The sequence below is a fragment of the Humulus lupulus genome, chromosome 9, assembly GCF_963169125.1.
Source record: "Humulus lupulus chromosome 9, drHumLupu1.1, whole genome shotgun sequence".
NCBI lineage: Eukaryota > Viridiplantae > Streptophyta > Magnoliopsida > Rosales > Cannabaceae > Humulus > Humulus lupulus.
In genome coordinates, this window is record NC_084801.1 from 69,837,013 (window position 1) to 69,853,773 (window position 16,761).

At 35.8% G+C, this 16,761-nt stretch overlaps 1 non-coding gene across 1 annotated transcript; it reads left to right on the plus strand.

Moving 5' to 3' along the window:
* The first annotated feature begins 2,797 nt into the window (after nt 1-2,797).
* Nucleotides 2,798-2,904, plus strand: LOC133802840 (small nucleolar RNA R71). Its single transcript, XR_009877585.1, has one exon. It is a non-coding gene; the product is annotated as a small nucleolar RNA R71 (small nucleolar RNA).
* The last annotated feature ends 13,857 nt before the right edge of the window (nt 2,905-16,761 follow it).

The window sequence follows — 16,761 nt, forward strand, 5'->3', positions numbered from 1 at the left end:
TCACAGTTTTAGGTGGGGGAAGTTTAGAAATAAGATCAACTTTTGTTTTATCAACTTCTATTCCCTCAGATGAGATTACATGACCTAAAACAATTCCTTTTTTAACCATAAAATGACATTTTTCCCAGTTAAGCACAAGGTTTTTCTCTTTGCAACGAATCAAGACAAGTGAAAGATGGTGCAAGCATTCATCAAAGGAGGAGCCAAACACAGAAAAATCATCCATAAATACTTCAAGAAATCTTTCAACCATGTCAGAAAAAATTGAAATCATACACCTTTGAAAAGTCGCAGGTGCATTGCATAATCCAAAAGGCATGCGACAATATGCAAAAGTTTCGAAAGGGCATGTAAATATAGTCTTTTCTTGATCTTCTGGGGCAATGGGGATTTGGTTATATCCTGAATACCCATCAAGAAAGCAATAATATGCATGGCCAGCTAAACATTCAAGCATTTGATCAATAAAGGGTAATGGAAAATGGTCTTTTCTAGTAACATTATTCAGCTTTATATAGTCTATGCACACTCTCCACCCCGTTTGTTTCTAATAGGGATTAATTCATTTTTCTTATTTTCAACAACTGTGATCCTAGACTTCTTAGGCACAACTTGAACTGGACTAACCCGTTGACTATCAGAAATAGGGTAAATGATACCTACGTCTAACAATTTTATGACCTCTTCTCTAACTACTTCTTTCATATTTGGATTTAGCCTTCTTTGACATTCCCGAGAGGTTTTAGCATTCTCTTCTAGATGGATTCTATGCATACATATGGATGGGCTAATTCCTTTAATGTCTCCAATGGTCCAACCTATGGCCTCTTTATGTTTGCTAAGGACATCTAACAATTTATCTTCCTGTTCTTTATCTAAAGCGGATGTTATGATAACAGGTAAGGTTTCAGACTCTCCTAGAAAAGCATATTTTAAATTTTCTGGCAAAGGTTTAAGGTCTAACTTTGGAGACTCATAAATTGATTGAACATGATCTAAGGGTGGAAAAGGTTCAACTTTGATTTCATTTAAGGGTATGAACTCTAGCAAAGAATTCACATCATCATTCGAGTCATCAACATGCAAGTTCATACCAAAGTATTTTTCACAAAAATCAAGTAAGTCATTTCCATCATCTTCACAAATATTATTGATCATGTTAACTTCATGCACTTCCTCACACTCAACAGATTTAACAACATTAAATACATTCAATTCAACAGTCATATTTCCAAAAGATAATTTCAAAACATCATTATGACAATTTATGATTGTATTAGATGTAGCTAAGAATGGTCTACCTAAAATGATAGGAATTTGAGCATGCATATTTTCCACAGGTTGAGTATCAAGAACAATGAAGTAAATAGGAAAATAAAATTTATCAAATTTTATCAAAACATCCTCTATAATGCCTCTAGGAATTTTCACAGAACGATCGGCTAATTGAAGAGTTATAGAGGTAGGTTTTAGCTCACCAAGACCAAGTTGCTTATAAACAGAATAAGGCAATAAATTCACACTAGCATCCAAATCAAGTAAAGCCTTGTTAATAAAATGATCACTAATAATGCATGAAATTGTGGGACACCCAGGATCTTTATATTTAACAAGACTCTTATATTGAATAATGGAACTAGCTTGTTCAGTTAAAAATGCCTTTTTAGGAACATTAGTGTTTCTTTTAACAGTACAAAGATCCTTTAAAAATTTAGAGTAGGCAGGAATTTGTTTAATGGCATCTAGGAAATGGATATTGATATTAACTTGTTTAAAAACTTCTAAGATGTCATTATATTGGCCTCCTTTTTTAATTGGAAGTAATCTTTGTAGGAATGGGGCTTTTGGAATGAAATGATGGATTGGAGTTTCTTTGTTTGAAGAGTCATTGACATTAGAACTAGAAGGCTGACTCTTTTTTTTTTCTTTTTCGTTTTCAACCTTGGGTATGTAATCGGGTTTGACAATGTTCTTTCCGGGCCTAAGAGTTGAAATTGATTTGACTTCTCCATTATGACTAGACTTTCCTATCTCATATTGACCTTTTGGATTAGGGATAGGTTGACTAGGGAATGTTCCTTTTTCTCTATTAGCTAAAGCTGTGGCGAGTTGTCCTACTTGTGTCTCGAGTTTGGTAATTAATTGAGACTGATTTTGTAGGATTTGTTGAGTGGATTGCATAAATTGTTGTAAAGTATCTTCTAAGGAAGGTTTTCTTTGTTGAGGATATGGTTGATTTTGTGGGGCATGAGCTTGGTTTTGTGTGTTGTATTGGTGCCCTTGATTCATTTGGGGTTGGTTTTGTCTCCATAAAAAGTTTGGATGGTTTCTCCAATTTGGATTGTAAGTGGATGAAAATGGGCTATCATTTGGTTTCCCATAAGCATGAAGAGCATTAGCCTCCTCAGAAAAGGCTTCTTGGTAGGAAGGACATGATTGGGCATTATGGCAAGGACCAGAATATATAGAACAAACATCTTTTCTTGGTTGTATTGGAGAGTTTAAAGTTTGGCTTATGGCTAAAGCTTCTACTTTTCTCACTAATTTGTCTAAGGATGTTATTAAGTCTAATTCCTCTTTTACTTCATACTTTCCTCCTCTTTTTGGTGAATTAGTTGACCTAGACCTAGGATCAAAATAATTCCATTGTTGTGAATTGACAGATAAATCTTCAAGGGCATCCCAAGCCTCTTGTCCTTGAAATTTTAAAAAATTTCCAGTATGCATAGATTGAATCATTTGACGATTAGAGGGAGTCAAACCATCATAAAAATATTTTACAAGTCTCTATTTTTCAAAACCATGATGAGGACATTTTAATAATAGATCTTTAAATTTTTCCCAACATTCATAAAACTCTTTATTATCTTTTTGAAAAAACTCGGAGATTTCTCTCCTTAGACTATCAGTTTTAGACATAGGAAAAAACTTCAGCAATAATTTACTATAAAGTTGATCCCATGTAGTTATAGACCCTGTGGGAAGGGAATTTAACCAAGTTTTTTATTTATCTTTTAATGAAAAAGGGAATAATCTTAGTTTGACCGACTCATCAGAAATTTTTTGAAATTTAAATGTTGAGAAAATTTCTAAGAAATCTTTGACATGCATGTAAGGATCATCTCTGTCTAACCCATAAAAAGATGGCAACAATTGAATGATTGATGGTTTAAGCTCGAAATGGGTAGCAGAAGTGGTTGGAAGAACAATACATGAAGGAGCATTAGATGAAATAGGTGCAAAATATTCAAGCAAAGTTTTTTCAGGCACAACATTTTCATCAACAAGATTAGCAATTGGTTCCATGATGCTCAAATTTTTACTAACACTTTCAATTTCAAACAAAGATAAACGTCTTTTTACTAATCGATTTTTAGAATTACGTTTCCAATGATGCATACAATGTTCACAAACAAGGCAAAAAAGATAATCTCAAACAAGCAATTTTCTGATGTGGAAGATCAGTTAAAAACCGCAACCACAGAGCATACTTAGAAATTTTTAGAGATTTCACAACAATATAATTTTTATGGTTTACTTGTCCCTAGGCCTATTTGATGCCACTTACTCGCACACTACTAACAACTCCCCGAGGTTAATTACTAGAGGCAGATTGGGAATTTTGTTCAAATTTCCTTTAAGCAAAAATTGCTTATGGTGAAAGGACAAGATTTAGGTTTCTCCTTTTTTTTCAAATGTTTTTTTTTTCACAACTACACAATATTAAGATAAAGAACAAAGAAAAATAAGGCAAAATTAAATAAGACTAAAATTTAGGCAAGAGTAGGGAGGCATAGCATGCCATCAACCATAACAAAATTAAGGTAAAAATTAGGAGGCACAAGTACCATCAACTAAAACATAAGATAAATGACTAGGACGCAAAATTGCCATCAACTAGCTAGGAGGAAAAATTGCCATCAACTAGTAAATTGTAATAATTAAATAAAAATAAAAACTACAACAAGATAAATAAAGAAAATTACAACAAAGGTTAGGAGGCACAAGTACTGTTAAATAACAAAGAAATACAAGGAATGAAAATTACACCAAAATTAGGAGACACAAGTGTCATCGACTAAAAAAATTAAAAAGATAGATAGGAGGCACAAGTGCCGTCAACTAAAAAAACAATAAATATAAATATATAAGTAAGCTTTTTTTTATTATGGGTGGTAGAACCGTCCCAGATTTTCTTTTTATCTTTTTTTTATATAAATATATATATTTTTATATAGTTTTTTTTCTTTTTTTTTAAGTGCAAAAATTAAAATAACTAGTAGAATAATTTACTAACCTTGAGATAAATTTCGTTTTCTTTCTTGCAACTCCCCGGCAACGTCGCCAAAAACTTGATGGATCCAAAACGGGTATGTTTTAAAAATTTATAATCACAAGTGCATGAATCATATATGGAATATAGTGTTCGTGTAAGCATGAGATCGAACCAAAATGAGTTGTCTAAAATCAAAAAGAAAACTATTTTAAATAAAAATTAATAAATTCTAACCTAGCTCCAAAGATTGGTGAGGTTTAATGCCATGAATATAAAATAAAGTTATTTAAGAGAATGAAAATAACTCAATAAGGATTTTAAAATAAGTGGTAAAAGGAAAGATTATTAAGATACTAGAATCCACAAAATGTAAATTTAATAATATTTATTAGTATATTGATTCCCAAGTTTTAGTGATAGTTAAAATAAATCAAACTATCATTTTCCAAATAGATCTATAATTTTAAGCACAAATTACTTCTAAAAAGATAGGATTTTTCTTCACTTTTCAAAAATTATAATTTCAAAGTATTTAATGTGAATCAACCTAATGAAACAACAAAAAATCAAATAACATTATTTATAAGGCAAAACATAATATTTTTGTTCTAAGCATGGATGTGTACAATTTAATGACACATCTTACACAAAGAATATTATGTTTTTGCAAAATGAAGAACAAAATGCATATTATCTAACAATTCAAAATATGAGATATTAAAGATGAAAGACATTTATGATGAAGAAAAATCCATAAACTTTGTTGTATTACAAGGGAAATCAACATACAACATAAATATTATCTAGTTACAAGTTGCATCATCATGATCTTAATAATCTTATGAAAAAGATTAGAAGCACATAACTAGAATAGAAATTACAAAATACATACTTGAAAATGCTCTTGAAAAACCCCAAAATGGAAGAGAGAATGGTAGAGAGAAAATGGGAGAAAAGAAGATGGTAACCAAAATTTAAGCATCCCCAAAATGGTCTTCAAAACCCTTATTTATAGCCAAAATGAGATTATTAAAATAATCAATTTAAATTACTTAAATTGATTAGATTAATTAAGCTAATAGTAAAATGGCAAGTAGGGGTAAATTGTAGGGGTGATAATGATTTTGAGTAAAATGTTGTAGAAAAGTTGGGTAAAATTATAACATTTTTAGACCAAAGTACAAAGAGACAAAAGGACAATTTTTGGGCTCAAGAGAGTGGGAAGATGGCTGGTGGCCGCTGGGCAGGTGATTGGGCCAGGTGCAGAGAGGCAGGCCCACGATGGGCAGGAAGTGGGGCTGTGATGAGGGCAGGAGGCGTTGGGCCTTGCTGGTGGGATCGGGCCCGTTGAAGGGGTGCTGGTTGTTGGCCATTGGATTAGGCCTTGTTCATGCGGCTGGGAGCTTGAGGAAGTGGATGGGAGCTTGAGGAAGTGGCTGGGCAGGGGTAGGGCCGAAGGAGTGAAGGAGGCAGCAGGCACGGCTGGGGCTAGGGGAAGCTTCGGCCTGGGCGTGGGCTATTGGATTACTGGCAGGCCCATGGCTGAAGGGGAAAGAGGTGGATGAAGGCTTGGGCATGGGTGGTTGCTTTGGGCTTTAGTTTTCATTATTACCATTTTTTCTCCTTTCTTTACCTTGAAAATGCCACCTTTCCTTCATTTTTCTTTCTTTTCAAGAGCAAAAATGCCATAAATTCCCTAACAAAATAAATTAATATAAATCATAATAAAATATTTTCACTATAAAATAAATCAAGTTAATCATTTGAAAATATTAATTATAACTTAATTTATATTTAACATTTAAGTTCAATAATACAACATTTTTTACCTCAAACTAAATAATAATAATTCAACTAATTAACTACAACTTTTTACAACAAAATAACTATAAAAACACACAAAAAATATAAAAAATCAATATAAACCCAAAAATTCAAAATTACTTTAAAACTTAATAAATCAATTAAAAACTCAAGAATTAAGCAACAATTAGCACATAAAAGTGGTAAAATAACTCTATTTTGTAGATTTATCAGACACCACCCTCAATCAGCGGGACTTGAGCATTGGCCTTCTGCAGAAAATAAAAACCCTTCGACTTGGGAGTCAGCATGAGGTTATACATGAAATTCACTTCCTTCAAAAAGGGGGCGCGACCCACACATTTCATAAATGCTATGTATAGGCAACTGAGGGTCAGCTAGCTATTTGGCGCCAACTGAAGCGGAGCAAGACCAAAGTACTTGAGTATTAGGACGAAAAACGGATGGAGAGGAATAGTGCCTCCCGTCCTCAAGATGTGCTCACTGAATGACATAAAGCTAAGGGGTGGCTCATGAGCACGACATGTATTTGTGGGCACATGACATTGGAACTTCCTGCTGATCTGGTAGTTCTCCATTTGTTCAATCAACTTATTCTCCGACATGTGGGAACTAAGGGAGGCTCCTAACAAAGGACGAGGATCCTGCTTCTCGAGCGCCACGTTTTGACAACCTCTCTTCGACATATCTTTAACAACAAAAATAAAGGGTGACGTCAATACATGACATTTTACCTTCCATTTGTGTCCCTACTAGTTTTTTGCCCGCGAAAGTTTTCCACCTAGATGTTGAAGATGGAAGCATCAAGAACGGGTGCACTATAGACAATGGCTGAGGAGAACCAGGGTCAGCCTCAAAACTGCTATGAGATGCCTCCTCATTAGGAGGGGGGCCGAGGGGTGAAGGCTCAGGTGGAAGGTTCTTCTCCATAAACGCTAGCTCCACTTGTTAATGAAGGAGGGTCACTCTAAGGTTGGCTACATAAGTGTTGGGATCAAAGGAGAGGATTGCCACTTCACTTCTCAAGACAGAATCTATTTCACTTTCAACGACCCATACCTTTTGTCTAAGGTCAGCTAACCGCTCCAGATGATAAATACGCATCCTCTTCAAGGTCTCATACATACGATATGGGTCATCTATAGATGGCTCCAAATCAGAAGATGATAACTCTATGGGTTCGACACCATGGAGTATCCTAGACAACCCGTCAAATTCCATGAAACAATGTCTTGCAAAGAACACATGTGTGGACGTGTGTGGAAAATGTGATGTACTACAAGACGTAAAAAAAAAGGGCTTAAGCCCTTAAGCACATACACGCAATGGGAGGTAATAAGGGACAAGTATACTACCATGCAAAAATGACTCAGGGCAAGTGGAGGTGCCGACATATGAATATGACATAGCCAACTATGGGGTGCAATAGTACGTGCATGTGTACCTATATACATACTTATGGACATAAGCGCGGAGCTCTACATGGAGATGTACAATAGCTAAAACAACACCACCTCCAAATATCGCCTTAACCCTATTGAGCATAAAGTGATGAAGGAATGACTAAGGGAGTACCTCAAGTAGATAATGGACCACTGCTAGAAGCTCGTGATCACTCTGGATACTCACCATTGTTGCTACCTTGGTACTACGCACCACGCACCTGCACAAAAAAAAAAAAAAGTGGGCAATTGTTAGTACCTTGTTGGATATGTGTATAATTACATGTACATATATATATTTTTTCAAATGTGTATATGTAAAATGATCTCATGAAGGATAGAACCTCCCACCTGTTAGAATTCTAGAGAACAAGGCTCCACTAAACTAAGAGGAATGGTAGTATACAAAAGGTCTTAAGAAGAAGGTCTATTTATAGAAAGTTCAAACTCATCCTAGTCCTTGGATTCAATATTTTATCCATGGTCTGAAATGAAGCCTTACACTCATCTTGGGATCCGCGAAGTAAAATGGTAGGCTCATATTCATTCTCAAGAAATCATAAGGATCACCTCTAGAGTCCAAGAACTTTACTTAGCTAAGATAGATAGTAGTATGATAGTATTTATAGTATTATCTTTGTTACTGTGGATTTTTGGTTCAGACCGAGAATTATTTGGACACTCATAGTAGTACTTATAGATTTTCTAAGTTTAACCTATAGTTTAAGAATATTAAGTATAACCTAAGGTTTGATTAAAGTGACTGATACTAAGGATTATATTTATTATATTATAAGGTTTAGACATCAACCAATAGGATTTTAAGCACATGTTATGAATGGTGATTAAGGATTAAGTATTTTTGAGGATTAAATTTAATAAGGAGTAAAGTTTGAATGTTATAGGGTCAGTCAGCAGCTTTGAGTACGTTGAGGGCTTAGTCAAGGCTGTTTACTCCATTCAAACTTAGCTAAAAATGCGTAATTTCGTGTTTAAATATTCAGCGTGTGCCGATATATCGCAGCTATAGGGGGCGATATATCGCAGCACGTAGATACGGAAAACACGAAACGATGCACGGTCGCCTCGGGCATACTGGCCCAGGCGATATATCGCCTACAGGGGGCGATATATCGCCTCCTTCAGCATAAATTCAAACTCTTTTGAATTCATTTCCTTTCAGCCATTCAAACTCCTTCAACAGTCCAGCATCTTTTGAACAAGTCTTCAGCCTCTGCTGAACGATTATTCAAATGATTTTCACCTAAAAAGCCATTATTTTTATTCAAGTAAAATCAAGATACTTTCATTCCCAAACTCTATAAATAGGACCTAGTACCCAGCCATTATTCACCTTTTACTCTAAGATCAGAAGCTGCAAGTGTTAGGAGAGTGTGAGAGTTAAACACCTGGGTTTGGGAAATCATAAGCTTAAACATCATAAGCTTATCAAACACTTTGGGAAGTGAGGTTCTATAGTATTTCGGTTGAGGTGTAGATTGGTCTTTCAAGTCTTTGAGGTAACCAAAACTCTAGTTCATTTATGTATTATGTTATTTTCTTTCTCATAGTCTTCTACTCAATCTCTAACCTTAATCTTCATTTTGGTTAGGGAATCTAAGTTCTTGAACACATAAGTTTCGGTAAGCATGTTTCTCAAATGGTTTAGTCTTTCCATCCCTTTCATTTCATCTCCTTTCTTTAGACTCACTCTTTCTTATGGTTTTAGGAGTGTTCCAAAAAGTCCCAACTCAGTCCACATATCCCGGTAACTTTGGTAAGGAAAATAGGCTAGAATCTATATGTTTATGTTTATGTTATCTTATGTGTTATGTTATGATATGTTATGAATATGTTATAAATGTATATGTTTGTAGGCTTGGGCTTATGCCCTTTTTGACTAACAAGACCCCAAAAAGATTGTGGGCATATGCCTATTTAGCTGGTAGGACCCCACTAATCTCATGGGCATAAGCTTGTTTAGTCTATGGGACCCCAAGTAATAATGGCCATTATAATAAGTGTATTATGTGTTATGATATGTCTTTACGTTATTATGAAATTGATGTTTATGACTATGTGTTAGATTTTTCCTTGCTGGGCATTAGGCTCATTCCTTTCTGTTTATGTGCAGGAAATAAGCTTTAGAGGCGGTAAGATTCGTGACGCTTAGAGGATGTGTATCGATGGTGAATGGAGTCAAGGGGCCGAGCGTTATTCGATTCGAGGATGTAGTCTTGTTTATGTTTTTATGGTTTTAAATGTATTTTTCCGCATTTTCTATGTAACTCTTTTTACTTTAAGTTGTTTTTGTTTTAAAGACAATGGGTACCCATATCCTACTTATTTTTATGAAAGTAACCTTTGTTTCTACAAGTTTATAATAAATTATGGTATTTTCGCAAATGTATGTTTTAGTAAGAATTTGTATGTATAGTTCGATAATGGTCCAAGAGTCTAGATTAGTGGGTCATTACATCACCACATGCAAAGTGTGTTTCTTCACAATTCTAAAGCGAACAAACACACTAGCACCACATACACCTAGGAGACACCACGTCGAAAAGTCTAACAGAACACCTAAATGCCCTCTCCTAGATTGAGGGGCAAGTGTAGATTCCAAAAAAAGGACCCCCATTTTATGTCTCTCAAAGCATAATCTGATCAGGCAAGTAGGCAGGCATGATCCCGCGCAGCATTTGACTCACCCATGGTGTTACACCTCATGCCACGGGCCTCGCAAGGCACCCCTCATGCCAGACATTGCACCTCGCGTGGAGGCTTCAGCTGCCTAGCCTCATGCCAAAGGCCCCGTGCCCAAGATGTCGCGAGGCGCCCTCACACCTGATGCCGCGCCTCGCGCGAAAGCTTCAACCACCTGGCCTCGTGTCAAAGGCCCCATGCACACCAGCCCATCTCGCGTCCAATATAACATCCTACTAATCAAGGACCATTACATTCTGTGTTTAAAATAGAGCTTAACTCGTAAAGCGAGTCCTTTGGACATAAACGTGTAATTAAAGTTAACTAATGGTTTATGTATTAAAAATTTTGATCAAAGAAGTAATACTTTTCATTAAAAAGTTTGAGTTTATACACGGGATCCAAAAAAGAGTTTATAAGCTAATTACAGATACAAAACAAATTACAAAAGTTGCCGCCCTAAGCGGCAAAATAGGGCATATCCCTAGTCCCTCAAAAGTAATCCAGGTTGTGGCAGTCGAGCAGGATGCATATGTACACACCGCCCCTAGAGCTCTCTAACTCATGGCTGGTTTAGCTTTTCCTTGCCCTTACCTGCACCACGTAGCACCCATGAGCCAAGGCCCAACACGAAAACCCCATTTAAACATAAACAAATAATCAACAGAATAAGAATCATAAACAACATGTTTTGCAATTATAATCAAAATTAAGCAAGCATGTAATTCATTTATGCGACCTCCATGCCGAATAAGTGCATATCACACTCCTAGAGTGGCCCCGCCATAATGGCCTACATTACACATTCTTATTGTCGATTACGACTCGCTATCCGAACATTCCAAACAAATATAAACAGATATGATCCACATATACATCACAAACAGATGAAGTCCAAAGAAATTTACATTTAAACAAATATTCAAAACATGTTATGACCATATTCTACATCTGAGGTCGATGCCCTAATCCTGGTGCAAGTGACGGTTCTCTTACCTCAGGTTCTGTGCGAAAGATGAAACGATCCCAAGTGCGATCTCTATTTTCGAGCCTTGCGGGAACTGTAGTCACAACGCAAGTATACACTTATTATGAACCAAATCTAGATTCTAAGTTCCAATTCAAACCCTAATTCTTTGAACCATTATTCCCAGTTAACGGGACACTAGAAACATCCCACGAGCCCCCAAGTGGCCCCCCACAACAGATTCTTGAGACCCCGAGCCTTAATCCCAAAATTCACAAAACTAACGTTTCGGGGCAACTGGTGCAGTCGCGCCTGCCCCTTATGTGGTCGCGCCCACAAAAATTTTGGAGTTTTTGGGGCACTAGCGTAGTTGCGCCTAGCCCAGCACGACCACGCTAAGTCTCTAGAAATCCAAAATGAGCCCAGAATTAAGGTGTTCTTCCCCAATTGTTCCCCCGTGATTTCTCCTACGATACTAGCCCAAAAATTGACCCAAGACAACTTTTTCAATAGATTTGTGACGACAAAATACCTCATAAAACTTAGATAATCTATAACCAACATCAATTAACCACAAAAACGCACCCAAAACTCAACTGAACACACTTTACAATTATTGAGTTTCAAACTCAACTTAAGCTCCAAAATCTAAATTTCAACATTAGAATTCTTAACTTCAGACTAAATTTATGCTTCAATTCTGCAACTTAATCAGTTTCTACTATCCATGCACACACTTATACAATCTAGGGTCACGAATTTAAAATCAAAACTTAAAATCCCCCAACTTTCAAGAATATGAAGAACACCTTGAACTTAAATGAAAATCAAAGGAAAATAGGTGCGTCCCTCTCTAATTACTTCTGAAAATCCTATCTTATTGGTGACCTTAGCATCTGCTAATCCCACTTTGAAAGCTTGAATCCTCTCTACGCTTCTCAAAATGTAAAGCTTGATTTTTGGTTTCAAGTGTTAGTCTTGGGATAACCTCGAAGAGCAAAATTTTGAGGGAAGGAAGGCTCTTGAACGTGCAAGGTGCAAAGCCATCAACACATAGCCATATCATTAGCTCTATGGTTAAGAGACCATTATACCCCTTCTCCTAATAACCTTAAAGCTAAACCCCAAGGGCATTTTAGTCATTTGGCATTAAATTTCCTACTAAAGCTCAAATTACACCTCTAATTCCCAATTAATTCCCTAATCTTCCAAACACCAATAGTTTCCCAAACAATATCTCATATTCAATTAATTTCCAAAATACACAAGATTACCCCTGGCTCACCCCGAGCTAGGTATAAATCCCCGTTGTGGCTTTTTCGCTAAATTGCTCAAAAGGATCGACTAACGCCGAATATCACAAATACATCCACATAATAATGTGTTTACAAGAACATGGCATACAAAATAAAAAATATACCCTCAATGGGTCAAAATTACAAAAATGCCATTTTTTTTTTAACAAAAGCGAGCCTTTAAACACATTTTGATACACATAACCATGCATACTCAATCATATAAGCATATAATTCACACAATTCACTTAATTAACACATAATTACCCCACGTGCCCTCCCAACACTCTTATCCACGCACTTAATTTTATTAGGGATTTCGGGGGGTTACACCCAGGATGTCGCGAGGCGCACCTTGCGCCTCGCCCCTGAAATTGCACTTTGTGCGGCAGGCCTCGTGTGCACCTGCACACCTTGCACCCAGGATGTCATGAGGCAGCTCTCGCAACTGATGTGAACAATTAAAAATAAAAGAAATACTATAAACTACAAACCTAAATTAAAGAACTGGAAACAAAACAATGAATCACTACTTAAAAATCAATAATGAAAAAACCTAGGAATTAATTTCATCAACTGTTCATTCTATTAATTTTAACAATCAATTCTAAATCTCTTTTTTCTATTCTAATAGCAGGTTAATATAATCGATTCCTATTCTTTTTCAAGATATAAGATCTCAATCTATATGCCGGTTTTCTACATTTCTGTGATAAACTTGAACATATAAAAGGCATTAAACATGGAAACCTAATTACTACACAAGTCATACAGGTACTTTCGTCCAATATGCACCCTATGTCTATACAATGATAGCATATTCAATTCTCATCTTTCGAATTTTGAATCAAAACCATTAAATCAAGCAAATAGTGATCAAGTATTTACTAGCATTAAACACACATCATATAGATTAGAATAGAAAAGGAGTCTCAATAGAAAATCATAATAAAATTAAATAGAATCTCAGTGACTACATTAATTTCTAGATAAAAGAAATTAGTTTATAAATACCATGATGAAAATAAACTGCAAATAATTGTTCATAAAATTAACCTAAGAATTCAGATGAAAAATAGAGAAAATAATTACAGCAGCCTCTTTTTATCTAGGGTTTCTAAAACTTAGAGTCTCCCATAATCGCAGAATAATGCTCTTTAAATAGTCTTCCAAGGTTCCCAAGTGAAAAGACCAGATTGCCCTTCAAAAAGTGGTCTAAAATCTGAAAAACGTGTCACTAACGCTGTAGCGCTAAAGTCAGAGCCAAAACACATGAAGAATTTGTTTACTAGCACTGTAGCGCTCTTGTTGTGGCGCTGCTTGGCTGTTCGTGATAGCATTGTGGCGCTAAAGTCAGAATCCATCTTGTGTCAAAGTCCTTCCTAGCGCTACGGCGGTCCCTTGATAGCGCTATAGCCCTATTAACAGCACCCAAAATTGCACATATCAATCCCGAAAAACTCGATTTTGTTCCAGTTTCACTCCTTTTAACTCTTTTTACCAATTTAGCATGGAAAACCTGAAACATGAACAAACGAACATAATTCTAAAATAAAATAATCCTAAACTAACAAAAAACACCCTAAAAACTAGACCATAAACGAACCTAAAACTCGTTTATCAAACTCCCCCAAACTAAACCTTTACTCGCCCTCGAGTAAATAATCTAACTAGAATCAAGCCTAGCAAACCAAATTGACATAACTAACCAATTCAAACACTCAAGACTATTATGCATATATAATTCGCAGGAAAAACAATCATGTTATTTAAACATTAATCTAGATTTTCAGTCTCAATCACTTCACCATTTCACTGCAATCTATCAACACCAAAGCTCATTTACTCATAACTAGCACATAAAATAATTGAACCACTTTATGCACATCAAATTCTCACCAACTAACCACAAACTCAAATAGTCCATATGCCTGCATTACTTACTATTCTCCATTAATATAAACAAATGTACAAATAAGAATCAATAGGACTTTATAAGGGTTGTAATAGAAGGCTTAGGTATAGGTAGATGAAGAGACAATTTTAGGCTTAATCATACCACACGCATTCCACTAAACAAGCTTTCCCAACAATTTCACACCACTCATCCCTTGTTACCCCTTTTTCTGTGCAATGATTGAGAATATATATATTTTTTTTCAATAAACTCCCCCAAACTTTGATTTTTCAATAAATAATTGTTTGGGAGCATAATCATTTTTCACTTTCTTTTCCTTTTCTTTCTTCAATTTTTTTTTCTCAATCAAAAGTAATTTTCTGAATAACACATAATACAAACATCCCATTACACATTCACTCCCCTCATATAATAATTTGAATGCTCATGGTATGGGTCAAAAAGAGTAAATGGTATTTCATTTTATAGTTAGGCTCAAAAGATTGTGTTAACAAGAAAACAGTTGTAAGGCTCAAAAGGGTTGACTAAGGATAAAATTTAATAGGGTTAGCTTGAACGGCACAACCAATCCAAAAAAAATTGCCTATATCATTTTCCTAAATGTGTATTGTTTCAAATTTCATCTCAAATAGTAAGCAAGCAAGTTCTAGAATTTTTTTCAAACTTTTCAATCCATAATCCAAATTTGACATGCATAAAATAACTTAATTAGAACATTTGAAATTTATGAGCAATAGATCTCTAATGTTAGCAAATCACAGTGAAAAACAAAGTAATCTAACCAAGCACATAGATTATTTTTAGAAGCACATCAATTTTTCCTTTGGATTATACTACAAAACAGTCAATCATATTTAAATGGCAATTATTATCAACTTAATTCATACTCTAAAACATGACTCAAAACGAACAACTAATTAAAATAAAAATTAAAAAAAAAACCGAAAAAAATGCATCAAAGAACACCAGAAATAAATCTCTCCCCCAAACTCAAAACCAAACATTATCCCCAATGTTAAGTACATAAAGAATGAGAACAGAGACTTACCTAACCAGCCACATCAGTATGGCGGTGGTGGCGGCTGAGACAAAGGTCCCTCAAAAGGTTGAGACTACGGAGGCTGAGGCCCTGGAAAACTAGCAAATGACGGATGCAGAGGCGGAGAGTAGAATGGAGAATACGGCAGATATGGTGGTGGTGGAGCAAAATAAGTTTGATCCGATTCATTTAAAGACCACCGACTCACCATATTGTTTAAACGAACCACATGATTCACCTCATATTCGTACCGTTGGCCCATATACTGATTCATCATGTGCTGCTGTTGAACCATATATTGATTTTGTTGGATAAGATAATCCAACTTATCACTGACTTGCTGCATGCACTGATCACTACTACCGCCCTGCAGCACTGGATCAGCCTCTTCTTCCACCTCAGTTTCAACACGACGCTTACCCTTTTTCCTAGCTTGCGGCACATATAAAACAAGCTCGGGATAATCTTTCATCAGAATAATCGATAAAGGTTGCTGCAACGACTGATAAATATCAGTCACAAACTCCGGAACTCTAGCCTTATAACATAACATGGTGATGACAAATCCATGGCCCAAACCTCCAGTGGTATGGCCCTTTTCAATGAACTCAATGTTGTCCTTAATCCATGAGCCCATATTAATAGTCATCCCTATCATCAAAGCATACATCAGAAGTACTCGATCCTTAGTCATGTCAGACACATGACTTACTGGCATGAATCGAACACAAACAAAGAAAGCCCAAAATCTGGCTTCAACATTCAGCTGACAAGACGTTATACTTTTAGGTAAAGAGCCAGATAAGTTCCAAGGAGTACCTTCAAAACATAATTTGTCAGCCACAACAGTATAATCTATCTATCCCTTCAAAATTTTAGTGTATTCCTCCTCCTCCTGTTTTATGTGCGGGACCTTAAACACCTTATTAATGGCCTCTGCAGTAAAAGGCATTCGCTTACCTCGAACAAAAACTATATCATTGTGTTTATTTCTTAAATTGGCATAAAACTCATACACCAATGATACGCTTGCCTGCGCCAATTTTTTCACAAAATTTTACCACTTCCTAGCCACAAGATTTGCTCTAACTAACTCAAAAGTATGATGAGTAAAATGGTCACACTGATAGTCCACCTCACACTTAGGAATCAAGGGCTTTCTAACAAATTTATCATAACGCTCTTGAGCCTGAAAATTAATAAACCTAGTGTCATCATACTCTTGCTCCGAATTATCATCCCTTGGTTGAGAAGCAGACGCTTGACCTTTCCCTTTATCCTTATTCCTACCCGCTCT